General features: G+C 39.3%; 1 protein-coding gene and 1 long non-coding RNA gene across 3 annotated transcripts in view; one reads left to right on the top strand and one right to left on the bottom strand.

Moving 5' to 3' along the window:
• Positions 1-19,621, bottom strand: part of Gpc6 (glypican 6) — a 999,201-nt gene that overhangs the window by 907,399 nt on the left and 72,181 nt on the right.
• On the top strand, positions 4,178-18,237 carry LOC120097177 (uncharacterized). Of its 2 annotated transcripts, XR_015639049.1 has the most exons (3): positions 4,183-4,267; positions 4,609-4,862; positions 18,019-18,237. It is a non-coding gene; the product is annotated as an uncharacterized LOC120097177 (long non-coding RNA). The 2 variants fall into 2 exon arrangements; XR_015639050.1 differs by lacking the exon at positions 4,609-4,862 and having other exon boundaries at positions 4,178-4,267.

Below are 19,621 nucleotides of genomic sequence, written 5' to 3'. Positions count from 1 at the left end.
TAGGCTCTCTGTCTTCGAGATGTAAAATTTTCTATTTTGCTTCTCTGAAGAGTCTTCTCTTTGGAAGTACAGTTTTTTAAAAAAAAAATGAGGTCCAGGTAAAGTTATTTTTTAAATCTATTTAATAGTTTAATTTATAAACTGACTAATGATAGGTCTAAATAAAAGTTACAAATTTTTTTTGTTTTCTTAATGTTATCATTATATGTGGCTATCTCTGTGTATGTCCTGTTTACGTGTAATTACCAAGCTGGCTTTGCAGTAGGGAATGCTCATGTACATTAAAACTGTTAAATCGGTGCACAACGCAAAATTTGATGACAAATATTCTGATTTTGGTAAGTCACACAGACTATGTTTGCCCGCCACTCCCAATATGCTAGTTGAAAAACAAGCAGGACAAGAAAACATTTCTTTGCAAGATCTAGAACGACACACCGAGCTGAGCTGCTTGTGACTGGGTGACTTTGTTCTTGCCCTCTTGTGTTTTGTTTCCTGTAATACACATATTAAAAAATAAACAAAACCTTCTTTTAAAACTGAAAAAAAAAAAAAGAAAACATTTCTTTAATTAGCTAAGGACTGTGTTACATGCTTGAAATCCCCACAGAAAGGAGACAGAGGCAGAGGGATCTCAGGTTCACAGGCCTGGGGCTCACAGCAGGATCTGTCTCTACTGGCAGTTTACTTGCAAGTAGATGGCTCAAGCTTGCCAGTCAGTACTTAGAAGACATAGAGTGTGTCACGGAGACCTTCAGTTTGTATTCACAAGCTCATAAATGCAAACTCTTTTTTTTTCAGTATAGTTCAAGTTACTGTAAATCCATAAGTTATGAATATTACAGGGCACTACATGAGAGCAAACAACAACACAATTCAATGCTTAAAAGAACATTTGCAATGCACAATCGTGCGTTCCACAACTGTAGAGTATTTCAGAGCCTTCCCTCCATGTATATACTCCAAGGAAGAACCCGAAGCTTTGCTCACACCGGTTCAAACCTCGCTCCTGGTTCTTGCATGGTGAATCTCATGGAATCTCTAATTCCACACCAGATAACCCAGAGTCTGCTTTCCTGTGCTCCCTGGACAGTTACTGGCAGGCCTCGGTCACTCAAATCATCCATCACTTCCATGGACTCGCCCGCACCTGGGTGAGCTGTGTGAGCATCAGGGGTCTTAAAGTAAGATAACAAAGATGAAACATGAGGATGGAAGGCCCCTGACTGCACGACTGCATGAACTAGAATTCTGCAATGGAAGTGTATTCACTCTAAGGAACAATGGATTGTCTGGATTGCTCACACTACATCATGACAGGCAGTAGATGCCAGCAGCTTCTGATTTCTTTGGACAGCACCAGTATTCAGTAAGCCGTTTCTCACCAAATTCAAGTAAAAAGGGAAAGAATGCTTCCTTGGTAGCTTGCACTGAAGTCAATGTATCCCCTGTGTTTTACAAGTTCACAATAAAGAGTTTTGCTAATCCACAGCAGTATCTTGACACATCAGGAAGCCACTAAAGTTAAAAATAATGTCACCACAAAACTCGAAAATGGTCAGGGACCATGGTATTCCTTCCAACCCAGCTGTGTTAGCATAAATAAGCCCACACTTAGGTCAGTTACTTGATCTAATGCAATATAAGGCCACCTCCTAAATTAGTTTGCTGCCCAAGAATTTATTTTGCTCACACATACTTCCATAAAAACTTGATGAAGTCTTTTATTTTGATCTAATTTGATGCCCCATAGATCCTCTTTACCTGTCCCCAAAGACATCACCAGATGAGTGTCACCATCATGCAATCCTGTCCCATTTTGACCACCATCTTTATTACTCATGAAAATTTTAACATACTGTATTAATTTTAATTTGTCACTAATCCATAATTCAACCAAATGAATCAAATAAAAAAGTTATTGCTAAAAGAGTTGGGGCAGTGGCTCAGGATGTTAAGGTCCCATTGTACAAACTTGAAGGCCCACGTTCAGCTCCCTAGCATACGTCTATAAGCCAGGAGCTGCTTCCTGCACCCTTGACACTCGAGCATCTGTAACTTCAAGCTGATGTGCTGAGCCCTAGGTACAATAAGAAACCATGCCTCAAGGAAGGAAGGAAAGAAGGAAGGAAGGAAGGAAGGAAGGATGGAAGGAAGATGGCAAAGTAGAGAGTGATGGGGGGGGAGCGGGCTCTGCACGTCAATCTCCAGCCCTTGTATGTGAGTATATAGATGAGTACTTATGTTCAAATGTGTGTAAACACACCACATACACATAATGAAATATGCTAACAATTGAGGTTGTGTGACAAGCTTAAAGAAATGGTACTGCTTACAGTATTTACTTAGGATGACATCATGGACTACGTTTTTTTTACGTCATTCCGAAACAAATTTCCATATCGAGGTGCCCAAATTTTTTTCCTCCATCTTTATTAAATTGGGTATTTCTTATTTACATTTCAATTGTTATTCCCTTTCCTGGTTTCCAGGCCAACATCCCCCTAAGCCCCCCTTCTATATGGGTGTTCCCCTCCCCATCCTCCCCCCCATTGCCGCCCTCCCCCCAACAATCACGTTCACTGGGGGTTCAGTCTTAGCAGGACCAAGGGCTTCCCCTTCCACTGGTGCTCTTACTAGGATATTCATAGAGTCCAGGGTCAGTCCATGTATAGTCTTTGGGTAGTGGCTTAGTCCCTGGAAGCTCTGGTTGGTTGAGGTACCCAAATTTTTACAAGTCCAACCAACCCACAATACTGCAACACATGCGGGATTTTATGGTGGACTCATCTCTAGTCTGTGTGTTTTTGCCATCCTTTATATATATTTCCCATTTACCACCTGAATCTGACAAATCAGAACTGCACGCACCCATTTGTTCTACCCAAACATGTGCATGCACTACGTTACCTGTTGGACAACACACGAGAAGATAAAGTTTTATACTTCTATGGTGCAAAAAAAAAGTCAAAGTATCGAATTTCATAACTAAATATAACTAAAATTTGTAGTTACATCCCCAAGGCCACATGGCAGGAAACAGCCAAGGTCCTATGTATACATCTTACTGAGGAGAATGCTGTGAACAGAGATTTTAAAGAGTAGAGAAGGAAGCAGACAAGTAGCTTTAGCTTCTCAGAGGACCCTTGAACTTTTCCTAAAGGCCTAATGATTTCTTAATGGCTAGGAAGAACCTAGCAATTATAGGACAGGAAGTAAGTATCAACTGATCTGGCTTTGTTGTGCCCGTTTCTTCTCTGCCTCACTCCTTCCCAGACACTCACATCACATGGTCAAAGAAGCGCACAGATGTAAATGGGCATCTTAGATGTCAAATTTGGTGTGTTTCATTCCTCAACCCTTCACCTTCTCTTTAAAACTTAATGAAAAAAAAAATTAACTGCAGTGCTCTGACCACAAAGCACTTTGATCTATAGTGATTTACTTAGCAACAATTCAGCTTCATTTGTATGACACTAAAAGCAGCCATCCCATAAGACTTCGTTAATCAACTAGCCCAGCAGCTTTCAATAAAGAGATTAACTAAGGAATTTTAAAAGGGCATGCTGGTCAGTCCATTCTTATAAATTCCACATGAACCAGTCTTGCAAACTGGGGTGAACTTTTCTTTACCTCAGTAAAGAATTCTCTTACAAAGTCAGATCACAGCAATTACGAGATAAAGGCAAAGCAAGGCTTGTCTTTATTTCCTAAGATACCTTGTGCTGGAGAACCACTTTCAAACCATAGGAGGTGTGGCCATGTTTAATAAAGAGATACACATATGATAAACACTCCCAAGAAAATTCTAATGTCTAAATTAAACAAAGTCCATCTTAAATGGCCCTACTAATAGCTTTTGGATTCATTCCCTCCTGTGAGACTCCAGTGAATACATGATTCCTTTCTCTTAAGAGTTATGCTGTAGATTACAAAACCCATTTGCAGACTTAATTTCAAGGGAACGTATAAAAGCCATCTCAAAATTATGATGTTCATTCATTCTCTTTCTTCTTAAAGTGAAAATGGTGGCACACAGTCTTACTTGGCCTATAGGACTGGTTCAGTCCCAGCGATAATTGTAGGCATACCAAGGTCATGGACCAATGAAAAGAAATGATGCAACAGCAGCAATTATGACATCAACAGCTGTGTCTCACAATAGGGACACGTGCTGACTTTCTGCTACAGAATGCCAACTCCTCCACACGTGTCTCTACATGGGACCATCTATGCCTGAAGAAACTGTCTAGCTTTGAGTTCAGAGGTAAGAATCATGAACCCCAGAGAGACTTGGACAACGCCTTACTCTAGTGATAAGATAGGCATGAACTTTCTCACTAAACATCATACAGGTGAAACCACTTAAAGTATGTTAATAAAGGACGTTGGACAAATCACGCTGCTGCTGAATGGGGCTGATTCATCATCTCTGTTTTTAAATGCACCACAAATGATGGTAGAACCACATCATTCGCTGAATCAAGTGGACTGTCCTATGTATCTTCGTTGAGGTGTACATATTCTACTGTGTAGAGACCATCTTTTGTCTATATTTTTAAGTTTCCATATCCTCTCTCAAATAATCCTTTGTTCTGTTGTTAACAGTGACAAGAGAAACGTGACAAAATAATTCTGAGTGATCTTAATGGCCACTAGGCACCAAGGTGAACAGCAGAGGAGCCAGGAGGTGAAAGACCACAGAAAAGGCCCAAAGATTGCCTGGCTTTTTACAACAGCAGCCATTATTCAATCAAATGGCCCCATTCAAGACTAGGAATAGGATGTGGGAACCTAGCCAAAAGTGGCTGTGTTAAAGAAAAAGCCACAATGTGGATCAAGAGAGCAAGGTTATGGAAGAGGTAATGAAGCTCAAAAAGATGTAACCTACTTTATTGACAAAACCAGAGACCTGGAAAATAGGGGCTGTCAGGCTAATCTTAGATTAACTGGCAGTTCCCATGGGAGATAAGGAAGAAAACACCTGAAAGGTTTTAGATATTCAAAAGGAAACAATATAATCCAAGAAAAACCCTGTCCTTGGGTGTTTCAAGTCTCCTGGAACATGCACCACTGAAGGTCTTCTGGTTTTTCACAGGCCTTCCTCTCTATAGAACAATGCCCACCTTCCTTCTGACTCCCCATGCAGAAATCAAAGAGCTGGACCATGAGATGAGAGAAAAGACTGAAATGTCAGTGTGGGGGTGGGATGTGGGACAGAGAGGAGCCAGCTGGGGATTTCCACACCTTAACCCTGGAATGATTTATCTGTGCTGCTAATGTTTATGCCTTAGTAAGATATCAAGAAATTTAATGAAAGCCACCAATTCCTAATGGGCCACATGCTATGTGTAAGGCACACCACAGATGTCAGAAGGAAATTGAAGAGCTTACATAGAAGAAGCAATAAAATGCTTAAGATGGAGAGCTAGGCCAGGAGGGAAGAAGTCGCATATCAAAAGAGAGGAACAAAGTAAGTAAGGGGATCAAAGGATGAAACACTAGGCAGCCATTGGAAAGGAGACTAATTTGTGACAGGTGGGGATTAATGGAGTTGAAGGGCAATTCCAAACAGAAACAACCCAAAGAGTGAAGGTATCCTGCAGAAAGCAGGGTCAACTGGCATGAAGAGGCCTTCTCAGTTTGTTCCACAGGAGACCCTGGGAAGGCATTCAAGGTCGTAAAGTCCTCAGAGTCTTCAGATGCTGAACTAGGAAAGGCGTCTTTGAGTCATACAAGTAGGCATGTGGTAAGAGGGGGGAAACAATGGCAGGCAAGTGTGCTGGCTACTGGAATGAGTTGGGTCCATTCAGAGTAGGCAGGTATCATAGTTGTAGAATAATTGCCACATCTATTGGTTCTAATTAGCAATGTTACTGGTGAGTATCTGGGGTACCATAAACTAATTATGAATCACTGGGTGTTTGCAATGAGAAATTGCATGTTCACAGGCTCAACGATCTCTGGCCAAGAGCTGAACAGATGGGACCCTCTGCAAGCACAAGAAACACATGGGAGTCAAGCCAATCCAAATGAATGTGTTAAACTTGATCCACACACAGTATCTCCTTGAGTTTGCCAGCCAAATTATTCTGGGTTATGTAAATGAATTGCTTATCTTTCTGAAGACTTGCACTGTTTAGGAAAGCTAAGCAAATTTCTCGATGTGTAGGTCAAATGCTGGCCAGTAATAGAAAGGGGTTGTCATTAGTTCACATGCCTGGTCAACAACATATATTGAATATAACTATATTTTATGTTAATATAAGGGAGACTGGTAAAAAAAACAACCAAGAAACAATGTGCATCATGGTCGATTGGCATCTGCATCATTCCTTCACCCTACCAGAACTACAAAGACTTAAAATTAGAAAAATAATGAGACTTTCTGAGACTACCTGAATTCTTCCAACTGGCTTTACATCCATAGGTTGAGAAAGTTAGAACTACCACACTGAGTCCCAGTGGCTACGTCTATGGCATGATGACATTGATATTCAAACAGGACCTGATAAGACTTCTCCTGGACATCTTAGCAGTATAGTCAATTATAAACCTTATTCACCTTTCCTTCTACACCATATTCCTCAGGAAGAAATGTCACTGCAAGCTAAAATAGATATCGCAAAGCCACACACTTCTCTTCATGGTTGTTGGCATTGTACTAATCTGCACCGACATAGTTTCTTCTAGCCTTCTTCTAAGACTTCTTCTGGCTTCTCCACATTTACCTGTGCTTCCCTAAGAGCCAACTTTCCTCCAACCAGAAGTTTTTATGTTTCTTATTTTAAAATTTAATGCATTGTTTTTACCAGTAGAAGGAAGAGTTGTCAATATATTCCCCCAAAATGTAGTGTACTATTCCCAGAAGATTTAGACATTTAACACTGGGAAGTTTGAGTTTGAACCACAGGCATCAATTTGGATAAACACTCTGAAAAAGTGGACATTGTACTACAAAGAAGTACAAGATCAGAATGTCTAGCTGCCCCAGTTGCTGGCTCCCTCAATGGCAAGCTTAAGAAGTACTGAAATTTGCAGGGAAATGGAGGTAAAATATTCCAATAACTCATCTTACTTGTTTAAAATGTAAAATGCTGTTACCCAATCCCTAATGGAAAATGCATTAAATAATAGCATGCTTATAAAATTCAGAGAGAGATAATCATTCATGGACAGCTACTAATGACAGTGATTAAGGAAAATGACTTTAGTTCAAATAAGCAAATGATTAAACTTGAGAATACAAAATGTTAAAGGGCCCTAATTAATAAAGCAGCAAGTTTTTCTTCCTAATCTGCTTTACAGAACATAAATATGTGAATCATCCTGCAAGGATCCAGATGAATGGTTTTCATGCTCTAAAATCAGGCTTGGGCAGAAATCACTGTCTGGAACACAGACTTGGATTTCAAAGGGCCCCTGGAAGCATGTCAAACATACAGGCAACTAGACTCAGTCTTAGGGAGGGTATTTGTAGGAAATGAAGAAGATAAGGACTAGGGCAGAATAAAATCTATATTCCCTGCTCTTCTAGCCTGGCTACCTGTAATAAATTTTAATTGCACACCTATTTTACTGATGAATGATTGCAGCAGTAATATATCTTTAAAAATCCACATTTTTACTCTTCATTTAGATCCATTCACCATGAGGGACTGGTGAATTATAATGCCCATATTCCATTCCTTAGAGTAATGGCCTTGCCTTTGGAATGGCTCTTTGTGTTATGTGTTGTTTTGTATTTACGGGAAGGAAGGGGATATATGAATCCCAGATCTTGAAGTCAGTAGCTTCCTTACAGTATTATAAAATGTATAATTTTAATCCAGCAAAAATGAACAAACAAGCAAGCAAAAAAGGCTCTTGGTGAGTGCATTCCATTGGGAGAAATGGAAATGTCACTTTGTTTAGAATTTAGAACAATCTGAGGTCATAGACTACAGTGCTTTGGGAGAGGGGGAAAAATGAAAAAAAAATCTGTATTTTCTGTTTCAACTATCCTCCCATTTTCTGCCTTAGAAAATGAGTCATCTAACATCTATGATGCAAAACTGCTTTTATGAAAGAATCCATTCTCTTTGTTAATTGCAGAATATCTCTATCAAATACATGAACATGAACATTCCATTTTATTCCTGTGTGTAAAGGCATACTGTGTATCAATTCAGTGACTTATCACTGTCATTTCCAGCACAAATACTGGAAACAGAACATCTGGGCCTGTAGAGGAATTTTAATCCAGCAGCAGGGCTGTTCTGGCAAGGGATCACATTCAAAGGCCTTTTAGGTCTATATGATTGGGCTGGAATCAGACATTCCCTGGATATAATCTGGCTAGAATACAGAAACACATTTAGTACAAACATGCAAACCCTAACAATGTAGGTAAGGTTAGCTCATAAAAGGAAGCAGCCATGTTTGAAAGTGACTTCTGCATGAGGTGCAGAAAAATGAGTATTCAGAGAAAGGTTTGATAGAATGACTAAAGAGACAGAATATGATCAACTCTCATGAGAACAGCCCAGAAAAGAAAGGCTACTTAGGAGAGAGAGGAGAGGAGAGAGAGAGTGAGGAGAGAGAGAGAACGGGGGGGGGGGGGGTCAGGGTTATCAAGTTACAAGTTACAGAGATGGTTGCAGAGAGAACAAGCTAGACACAGGTAAAGATAAAACAAGCAAGAGAATGAGGAGTCTGGCTTGAACAGATTTATAAGAGTTGGTTTGAGGCCAAGGAGAGCAAATCAGTGAGAAGCCGAGAGAAGCCAGATTGAATCAGTCAGTGTGGAGAGGAGTTTGAGCCAATCAGCCAGACTAAGCTTATTCAGCAGTGAGCCTCTGAGATGACAATTATATCTGGTGAATAAAAGAGAATTAAAGAATTAAAGAATAAATAAATAAATACAGTTGCTCTCCTCCTTCAACCTTAATGGGTTCTCCATCCAGGATCCAACCTGCTATCCACCAAAACTAATCACTAAAAAGATGTATCTATACTAAACACATATAAACTTTAACGTATCTATGTGTTAGTACACATGTATACATGGTATCCATGTAGGATACAAACAGCAAGACCAGATGTAGGATCCCCTGAAGACAGAATTCCAGGAGATTAGGAACTGCATGATATGGGTATTGAGAACCAAAGTCCAGTGTTCTGTAAGAGCAGCAAGTATTCTTCACCAATAAATGCTCTTTATAACCACATGTATAATTTTTGATAATATTTAAAAAAAATGTAGCAGTCATTTGACCGCATAGAACCTCTTGCAAGTAATCTGAAGATCCACTTCTGGATTGAGAGGATGAAGATCTGTCAGAACAAATGCCCACAGTGCACTTCACATTTCTGGAACTGGCAAGTTAGAGACTATGTGAGGGATGAGACTTCAGTCTCTGCTCTAGAAGACCTGCCAATGATACTCTTTCCATCTACATTCAAAGAGGCCTTAACTGGTTGACAAACTATGTTATAATTATCTTAGGCTGTCCACTACTCACTGTATAAGTTGTAGGTTAGCCTGTCGACTTGACACAACCCAGAGTCACTTGGGAAGAGGGAATCTCAGTTGAGGAAATGCCTAGTTCAGAGAGTCTTGTGGGCTGTGCGGCATTGTCTTTATTGGTGTAAGAGAGTCCAGAATTCTGTGGGTAATGTTATCCCAGATACATGAATCTGAGCTGTATTAAATGATAGCTGAACAAACCAGAGGGGACAATCCAGGAAGCAGCTTTACTCAGTGGTCTTTGCTTCTATTTTTACCTCCATGTTTGTTCCTTAAACTCATACCATGTTAAGTGTAAGTAAAATAAACAGGATTCTATACCCACATTGTCTTTGAGCCTGGAATTTACTGAAGGAACAGAGAAACAAATTAGGACAGAATTTGATTTAAAATGACTGAAGGGTGTGCATACATTATGCATTATGTGCTAACACTGGGTCATTTTATGTGAGAATCTTACACTTCCATAAATGGATATTCAAGGTATCTTGGAAATTTTTAACACTAAATAAGAACATGTGTATACATAAAACATTCAGTATAGACAAAATGCATGTGCTGATAGCGCTGTATATGAGAATCTCCTAAACACTAAGTAGTTATCATGCTTATTTCATATGTGTGTAATAAATTCATATTCAATATAATGCAGTGGAGTTCAAACTGCAAACTTACAAGTTTCTTATGCTTAGTTTGTGTCTAGGATAACTGGAATTAAGAGTCAGCATGACTCTATAGCTTTTAACTGAAGATTTTGTTCTTCGTGGTCATTGGAATGGGACAACACTGACTGTATTTTGTAGCTAAGAGAATAACTCCGGAGACCACACTCTGTGTAGATCAACAACTGATGTGTGTTTTGGTGTCATTAAAATAAAAGTTAACATGTTTAGTGCAGCAGAAAATCTTTGCATTGAGGGAGCCTTCACAACAGTTGTCAGTTTGAGCATCTTGTAGCACCAGTGCAGCTCGTTAGCAGGCAATGAAAGACTGCTCTATTAAGCCAAGGGTGGTGCTGATGTCCTTTCAGAGAGCCCATCCTCCTTTCCCTACCACCAAGGGAGGATGTCCATCAAGAAAGGGCATCTGTGCAGGAGGTCTCTGTAACTCACAGGTATGGAGTATAATGAGGAAGCTATTTCATGGACACCTGGAGTTACGGCGTGCCTTATAACTACGCAGCTGCTTTGATTAACGTGTCCACTTACCAGAAAAAGGACTTGTTCTTCACTTTTACCTAACACAGCTTCCTTTCCAAATCCCAGACAAAAACAGATCTTCCTCCAAACTGAGAAAGGAGACTGGAATTCCACTGCCCGGACTTCAAAAGGAAACGTGAGGAAGTGAAAGAAATTGAAAGCAGCCTACAGCCTTACAGAGTTAAATACCACATCATTTCCTCCAATTATTATCCTTCTTAGCTGGAGCTCAATTAATAATTGGTGCTAAGTGAAGTTCTGAAGTTTACCCAGATCCAGGAACAACTATTGTCCTCTTAAAGATTATGAAGGGACTCCCATGAGAGAGAAGAAAAAAAATTCGTCCTTAGACCAAGACAGCAATAAATATTATAAAAAGGTGTTTCAAACAGATTGTGCTAAGGACTTTTTAACATGCCCCTTAGAAATATCTTTTATTCTATAATCCAGCCTTTCCCAGAAGTAACTTAATAAAAATCCATGGCACTGAGTATAGAGCAAGTTATATTTTATAAGTTGATAATATTTTGTCTATTGAATTTAGTCACTTTTACTTACAACGAGGTGAAGTGACTTCAACAAAATTAGATTTTTGACAGATAACATCAAAACTTATTATTGAGAGAAATATTTCAATCTTTTTCATAATCAATTAACACAGAGTAAGAGTGCACTGAACAAAGACACCATGTTATGTCATCTGTGTCTTTTCTTGGGTGAATAATAATTTATTCTCTTTCCATAATAGAATTACAAAGCACTCTAGTGTTAAATAATCAGAACAAGCATAAAGTAGTCGTGAGGGAACAGGAGAATATGTAATTACAAGAAAGAATGTCTACTTTGTTCTAGGACAGAGGACACAGATTCAAAAGTCCACAGGGAGAAGGAAAGTAAAGAAGGTGAATTGTGCTGGGTATAATACTGAGCAGATGCAGGAAGCCCCTAAAGAACCTTCTATCTAAGGCTGCAAGTAATGTAAGCGACAATTTGAACATCTGCCAGATGGCCTATTTAGCCTACAGCATTTGATAGTTAATCCCTACCCCGGTGATTTAAAAAAGCCTACTTCGACTGAGTACAGAAAATATGAGTTTGAAGTTCCTACCTACTGCACATCACTTAAATGATGCACTCCTGTATTAAGGAATTATGCAGTCTTTATATGTTTTATAGTCTTCTTCAAAATGAGGACATCCTCAAGTACCTGCCTTGGAAATGTTTTGAGAAGATCCAAACAGATCACTGTGAGTAAAAACAACAGACTGCATCACATCAGTACATTGTTATAATAATACTCCAGAGAACTGTGAAGTGGCTAAGAATAAGCACTGTGTTAGATATTGGTCCTTTTATGATCCATATTTGTGTGCATGTGATACGAATTTCAAAAACAATAACTTCATAAAATATTGTTTCACGAAAACCTACCTGAATTCTAAACAATTGAATATAGTATTGATATTTGAAGATAAATGACAAGAATTTCAGAAATGAGTAAAAAGCACATTGATGGAGGGAAAATTCACCTGCTAGAAGGTGGGGAGAAGTCTATGACTAATTGTAATTTCATACTGGGAACTGTAATTTATTTTAGGGGTTGAGCAGCTTTAAAGTATGCACTACATCAAGGTGAGCCCCTGAAAACATTAAGGAAAAACATTAAAAAATTAGAGTCCTAATCTTTCTACAAGGCTTTTATGAGGGAATTCATAAAATTTTATTAAGAGATATTAAAGATAACTTGAAATGATGATAAGTCATACGTGCCAGCATGCTGGAAGGGGCCCCATCAGACAGATGTCAGTTTTCACCAAGTTGATATACAGAGACATTGTCATTCCACCTCAAGTATCAGCAGAAAAGTTTTTTAGACTGCAATTGCTGATTCTATATGACATATTTAAAAGTAACAGGCCATAAAAGGAAGAGGATATCCAAGAAGCAAAAGGCATCCACAGAAATTATAGAAGTTAAAGTAATGTATGTTTGATAAGCCTTCAGACAATGGACTAATATCACAGGCCAGGTTCAGAAATCAGTACATGTAAAACACAGCATGGCAGAACAAGATACAGATGAGGAGAAGACAGATAAACTGTTCAATGACACTGACAGAAAATGGTGATCTGAATAAAAATAACTTAAACTTCAAAGAGATTAATAAAAGAATATTTATGAAGATGTGAAAGGGAAATTCTTAGTCACCATATAGAAATTATTATAAAAGAAATAGACTGGCAAATGATAATCTGATTGCATTCTCTGTCCTCTGTATTAAAAGCACCACAACAGAGGAAGGAAAGACAAAAGCCACAGCTGGGAGAGTTGAAGAAAACAAACAAACAAAAAACTAAAGATTAATATCCAGAATTCACAAATAACTCAAAAAACGTAACAGACACAGATTCGCTGAGAAGGAGCACATCTGGAGGAAGGCTGACAGGAGAGTACACACAGTAACTCCAGAACACCTTAAACACAGAGCACTTGCTAAAAACGAGACTTGGTATCCTCCTACTTCTAACTGAAGTACAAATTGGGAGAGCCATTCTGGATAACATCCCAGTCGTTCTGCTAAATCCAAGTCAATGCTAATGCTATGATTCAGCCATTCTAACGTAACATTCAATGCCTTAAAATAATCCGTACATGAGTTATCTAAAAGTTATTGATGAGAGTACCATGTTAGGTCTTTGTCACTAGACTGAAATATATTAGACTATTTTCGGGTTTTATAAGGCATATTTTGGCTCATGGGTTCTAAATGCCAAACACTTACAGGTGCCAATAGAGATCAGAAAAATCTGGTGGATGCCATAAATCTGAACCTATAAAAAGTTGTGAACTACCCAAAACAGGTGTTAGGAAATTACCGTGGGTTCTGGAAGAGAGCAAGCATTCCTAACTACTAAGCCATCTTTCCGCCTCCATGATTGATTTTTATTTTAGGAAAGTGTCTTACTCAAACAAACCTTCCAAGTATTAAATCCTTACATTAGATTTTTTTAAAATGCTCCAAAGGTGATAAAATCTACTGACATTTATCTGGGAAATTTTATTCCACAGAAAGCCTTTCTTTCAATTTCATGATGAATCATCTCTCATCAACCTTCTTAACAAACGGAGTTAAAGAGCACAATTTTAAGAAAAATAATAGGATAAAGGAATTTTCAATTTGAGGGATGCCACTGAGAATGGAGAATTTTCATTTACGCAAAAGAAAAGTAAAATTCCTCCTAATAGACAGGAATAATGGATATGCAATTAAACTTAGGCTCCTGGGGATTTGAACAACATGCAGCAATAAAGTACTTTAAGAGAATGTGAAAACATAGAAGAGTGGAGAAAGCAATTCCAAAGTACACTGCTTCTCAGAGACTGTACACAGCAACCTTGAAAACAAACGAACATTTAAATCAAAGATCCACAGCTCGACCACCTGGAGGTCATCTCTGACACCTAAAAATATAACTACCGTTGAAATCATAGTAGTTACTGATACAACATTTGCTTCCCTGTCAAACAAGGTGCGAGTTCTCCTTTACAAATCTTTACAAGACACACAGAACTAACTATTAATGGTCGCACCTCATAAAGGGGACAGCATGAAAGAAGAAACAGCATTTGCATGCAGGTTTTTACCACACCGTTGTAGTGTTTAGATTTGTGTATAATCATAGGTGTTTTATGCTCACTTTAGAAAATGAAACAAGACATCCAATAGAGAGAATCATGGATGATTTGAGTGAGTCTTTGCTGCGTGGAGAGCTCCATCTCCAATCATAATATGGGGAGGGGTAAGTCGAGGGGGGGGGAGTAAAGGCAAACCGAAAATATGGAGAGTAGTAATCTAAGCAAGGCGAGTAAATCTCCATGAGAAAGCAATGATTTGGGGTGGATGAATTTCCTCTTCCCTTAGAAACTTCTAGAACTCTCACCAAGTGCTGCGAATGGAGATGAGGCACTCTGATTATCCCTATAAAATGCAAGACATCCTGGCACAAGGAAATGCTCCTCATACAGGCATCAAAGGCCATCCATGTGGACACCCTAAGAGCCCAGTCTTTATGCAGATGTGGACCCTGACCCTAATCATTCTGCTGGTAGGATAATTCCGGTGCAAAGTCCAAGACTTGAAAACTCCTACCTGGGAAGGAAAGGACAGTAACAAAAACACGACCAAAGTCTCCCGGGTTTTTTAAACAATAGAAGCAGTTATAGTTTAAATCTTCGACATTTAAAAGCTCTACAACCTTCACAAAGGCACTGTTTGCTGCTTGTTCTTTTATTTGAAGGGCTTTATGCAGAGAGAGAGAGAGAGAGAGAGAGAGAGAGAGAGAGAGAGAGAGAGAGAGAGAGAGAACTGGAACACTGGGTGTTTGGTGCGCAAGACAGTGCAGCGAATTTATTTCCACTGAAACTTCTGGTGTCCAATATTCAAGAAAATGTTCTGGGAAATAAAGTGAGAACACACTACACATCTAAACAAAGTATCCTATCCCGGCCTGCAGGGTGATGATAAAAGCTTTCTATATCTTAACACGTTTTTGGATCCCATTAATTCCACAATGGCTATTTGCTGATAAATTTCCTAGTTTGACATTTGGAAGATAATGGAAATCCCAATTACTGATCAACCTGGATTTAAATACACAACATAATTTTTTTCATATAGTAATTGCTCACAGAGCCAGAAAGATAAAGTTTGTTGAGAACAGACAACCTTACTTTTAATAGATTTAATAGCAAATTAAACTGGATTAATTTCCCTGAAATAAACAAAAGCCTAAAGCATTTTGTAACATAGTTATTACCATTTTAATCTACTCATAACATAAATGTCTTGCCAACAACGGCCAGTTAGCTAGCTTTTACTTTGTTACACCAGTACCAAAAGGTTGTCTACATGCCATAAACTGTCTTGCTTATAACTAGGATTAGAATCGGAAGGAAAAATAAGTGGACAATTAGGTTTATCACAAAACCTGGAGAATCTTGGTGCCCGAGTTTCCCTGGAACTTGGATATTAAGTGGAATAAAAATTCTTCAAGACTTACATTTAGCTAAAAGGTCTCAAGGTCCAAATCTAAATGCAGGTCAATAAGAGAGAAAATGTTGAGGGACTTATGTAAAGGATTTTCCGAGGCTGGGAACCACAGGGATACATTGTCCTTTTGATCATTGACCTAAGTACAGCTGAGAGGTTGCTTCCCTGCCCCCTAACTGAAATCTGGAACACTTCTCTTAATCCTAGAGTTTTCATACAGTAAAACTCATACAGCTCCTCGTAAAAAGTACAGTTTGAACAAACACAAATTGTACACCTGTGGCTAAGTCATGAAGAAAATTCTCTACATGTTCAAAGCATTCTAAAATACTAATTCTTCACTTAGTAAATATACAGTAACCAACATGAATAGTCTAAAAATCCTGACAATTGACTGGGTTAATTTCAAAATTATATAACCCTCTCATCCTGAGCCATATTTCCATATGCTTTAGCAAATAGAAACCAGTAGAATAATATTGATGACTAATACATATTGGTATGTTTTCAATAGGAAATAATACACACACATTTTACAGAGCGATGTGATGCAGTGTTCTGCTGTAGTATATAATAAAACACGTCACACTTGAGTTGTTATAAACTTTGTGTATTTATGTGTCTCTAGGAATCTGATTTATATCTTTATATATTTAACGAACATGTTAACATGAACCTAAACAAGAAATAAATATTTCTGCTATCACAGTAGTACAGAAAAGTAAATTTTACAGTAATTGTACCAGAAAACAGACAATGTCTGATAGCTTGGTAGGGTTGTAAATATTAATGTATAAATAAGACACTATTTCCAAAATTATAATTTTTCTTTAAAATAAACATCTTCAATTATGGATGTGAGCATTTTGATTGCACGTATATATGTGAACAAGTATGTGCCTGGTTCCCTTGGAGACCCGAAGACGTTGTGATGTTCCTTAGCCCTGAATTTATCAGTTATAGATGGTTGTGAGCCACCAGGTGAGTTCTGGGAACCAAACCCTTGTTCTCTGCAATGAGCGCGTGCTCTTAACTGCTGAGTCATCTCCACAGACCCCAAAAGACTCACTGTTCGAGAACTGCTTGGTATCATTCTACACTTTCCAAAGCTTTGCCCTCTTTCGAGCCCATGCTTCCTGACAGAATATATGATTCTTTTCTCTGGGAATTAGCAGAAACCTTTTGCCACTCATTTCAAGTCTGAACACTCAGATATTTTAAAAAGGAAGTCGATGTTTCTTAATGATTTGCACTTAACAGGATGAGCTATTTAAGCACTTATCATTCATGGTGTTGCATACACATCTCAAAGTCTGAGGCATTTCATGGGTATGGCTGTGTCCACGAGCGTGTTTACTTCACTGTGGATGTGTATTGCCTCCAATCAATTCCCGGCTGAGGACACAGAGACCCTGAGACCATTACTAAGCTGGCCAGGAGCAGAGCCAAGATTTTAATCCAGGTATCCTGACATTAAGCACCTTTCTTTACATAATCATTGTCTCTCTAATTAGGTTCTGGTCTATTAATGAGTCTAAAACATCTCTATCTTCCTCTATGGAATTGATTTCTTTTGCTTGTTAAATGACAGCAGCGTCAATGAACAAGTGTGAGGCCATTCTTTCTTGAATATTCTCACTGACACACTGAGTACATCATGCTCCCTCTCCCAAGTAGTCACAGCACTTAGTTCCCCAATCATTCCCAAGAAGGCAACATTACTTACTCCAGTCCCGTATAATGAGGATAATGGTGAGAATGAAAGTATGGTTCTATGGTATAGCATGATACCAGGGTGTGATACTAGGAGAGCATGGGATTCTAGACTAGCTTGAACAGCAGCAACCTTACCAGGAAAAAGATTTCTTTGGTCCAGTGGACAACAGTAATAGCTGCCAAATCTGAGAGCCTGGGTTCAGTCTCTTGAGTACCACAGGGTCGAAGGGGAGAAACACTGTTTGCAGGCTCTCATATCATGTGTGCATTATGGAATAACACACACACACACACACACACACACACACACACACACACACAGAGAGAGAGAGAGAGAGAGAGAGAGAGAGAGAGAAAAGAAAACTATTCAAAGGAATCTCACCTGTTATTCTGCAACTTAGAAAATATCTTTTCTAGTCTCATCTTTTTTTTTTCTTCTTTCTTTTCACTTTCGTTCTTATCTAAGATGCTGAGAATTGCTTCTCAAGTGTTTTGCCTAGTGAGACAACAGGTTATGAAAGCTAACAGCAGTTTCTGCTTTTCAGGGCAGCTTGGAATCTGACACACAACTGTATTTATTGACTCCACAAATGGCATCCGCTATCTCCCTCCCAGAGGCAACAGATGACACTAAGGACTTCCATCTCAGAAGCCTGTTGCCCATCGCTATGTCGGAGATGCTTGACTTTTCTGTTTCACTGTCTTTCAGACACCGTGCACTGGAGTAAAAAGTCAGCACTTACAAATAACACATGGTTTGGAAATGGTTATCTGTAAATATGGGTTCATTATTCCCATTTGACAACTCTAAGTAAAATCAGCAGAATATGCTCTGTCCATGGTGGGTGGGGTGAAATACCTTCCAGATGACCCACAGGGTGAAGGAAAGACCAAGTAGAAGGTAGAGCTATTGAAGCGCTCGCTCTTGAGACTGTAAAGAACGGGAGGGCGGAAGAGCAGAGGAGAGGCAGAGATGGGAGAGGGAAGAATGGAATGAGGGGAGGGAGGAAAGGGATAGAGGACAAGGGAAGGAAAGTGGGGAGGGTAGAATGAAGAAGGAGAAAGGGAAGGAAGCTAGAGGGTGGGACAGAGGGAGCGAGATGGGAAGGAGACATGAGAAAGAGGGGTAGGGATGGCACAGAGAGCCCTAACAGAGTCTCTTCACACTCCCCGAGTGACAGTGTGGTTCACAGTCCAGCCTCACCAAGAAGCTGTATCAGATGCGCATACTGTCACGATGCTGAGAGACCAGGGCACAGTGAGGTATGGAAAGCATGAACATCTACATCTCAACCTCACCCTCAAGGGTTCTTAGTAAGAACCAAATGCCATCTGGCACTGCTGAGGCACCTCCCCCTCAACACAATAATGGGGTCTTTCCTTTCCACATCCCTCTGGTTCGTGGCACTGAGAACCCACTGCCATGTGGTCACACAAGCAAAAACCTGGAGGCTGCCTGAGACTTCCCCCTGGACTGGAAAAGGCAAGAACCAGGTCTGGCTTGCTCCTGCTACTTGTTCGTGGTTACTAGCTAGTAGGGATATAAGGTTTGCCACATGGTGACGAATGACAAGTAGCAGCCCCATACCCAGTGCCTGGATGTGGCTACGTCTCTCCTTTCTCACTGCACTGTGAGACTCCATGAGGTCTTGCTTTACCTCCTCTCTGTATGCATCATACATCGCTCTACCCTGGTTCTGGAACCCGAGTCTGATGACTTCCTCCCACTCACACTAGTTAGCACCTCAAGGATTCCCTCAGGGTTCAGAGCAAATGGCTGGCAGCCACAGTCTACTGTTACTCATGGACTCCCTGTCTCCCTACCTTCCCCAACCACAGTCCCTTTTGACAGAGGATAAACCAATGTCGTATGTAATGTCAGTGTGCAATTCTTCACTTCAGCATGGCATGGATTAAATTTTAACTGCTTTAAGTGACAGATTAAAATACATTGTGCATCGTTTTCTTAAAAGCAAAATTGGGACTTAGGACACCGAAATTAATTCTTAATTATTAACTGCCATAAATTACTACTAATAATTATTAGCTATTAATTATATTTGCTGTACTGTCCAAATATATCAAAAGATAAATTTTCAACCTACATTCTTAAGGAGAATTTGATACTACTACCAAGATCTCTCTAAG

This window comes from Rattus norvegicus, chromosome 15, assembly GCF_021556685.1.
Source record: "Rattus norvegicus strain SHRSP/BbbUtx chromosome 15, alternate assembly SHRSP_T2T, whole genome shotgun sequence".
NCBI lineage: Eukaryota > Metazoa > Chordata > Mammalia > Rodentia > Muridae > Rattus > Rattus norvegicus.
Note: the sequence above shows the minus strand (reverse complement) of the source record. Positions and strands in the feature narration are given on the sequence as shown.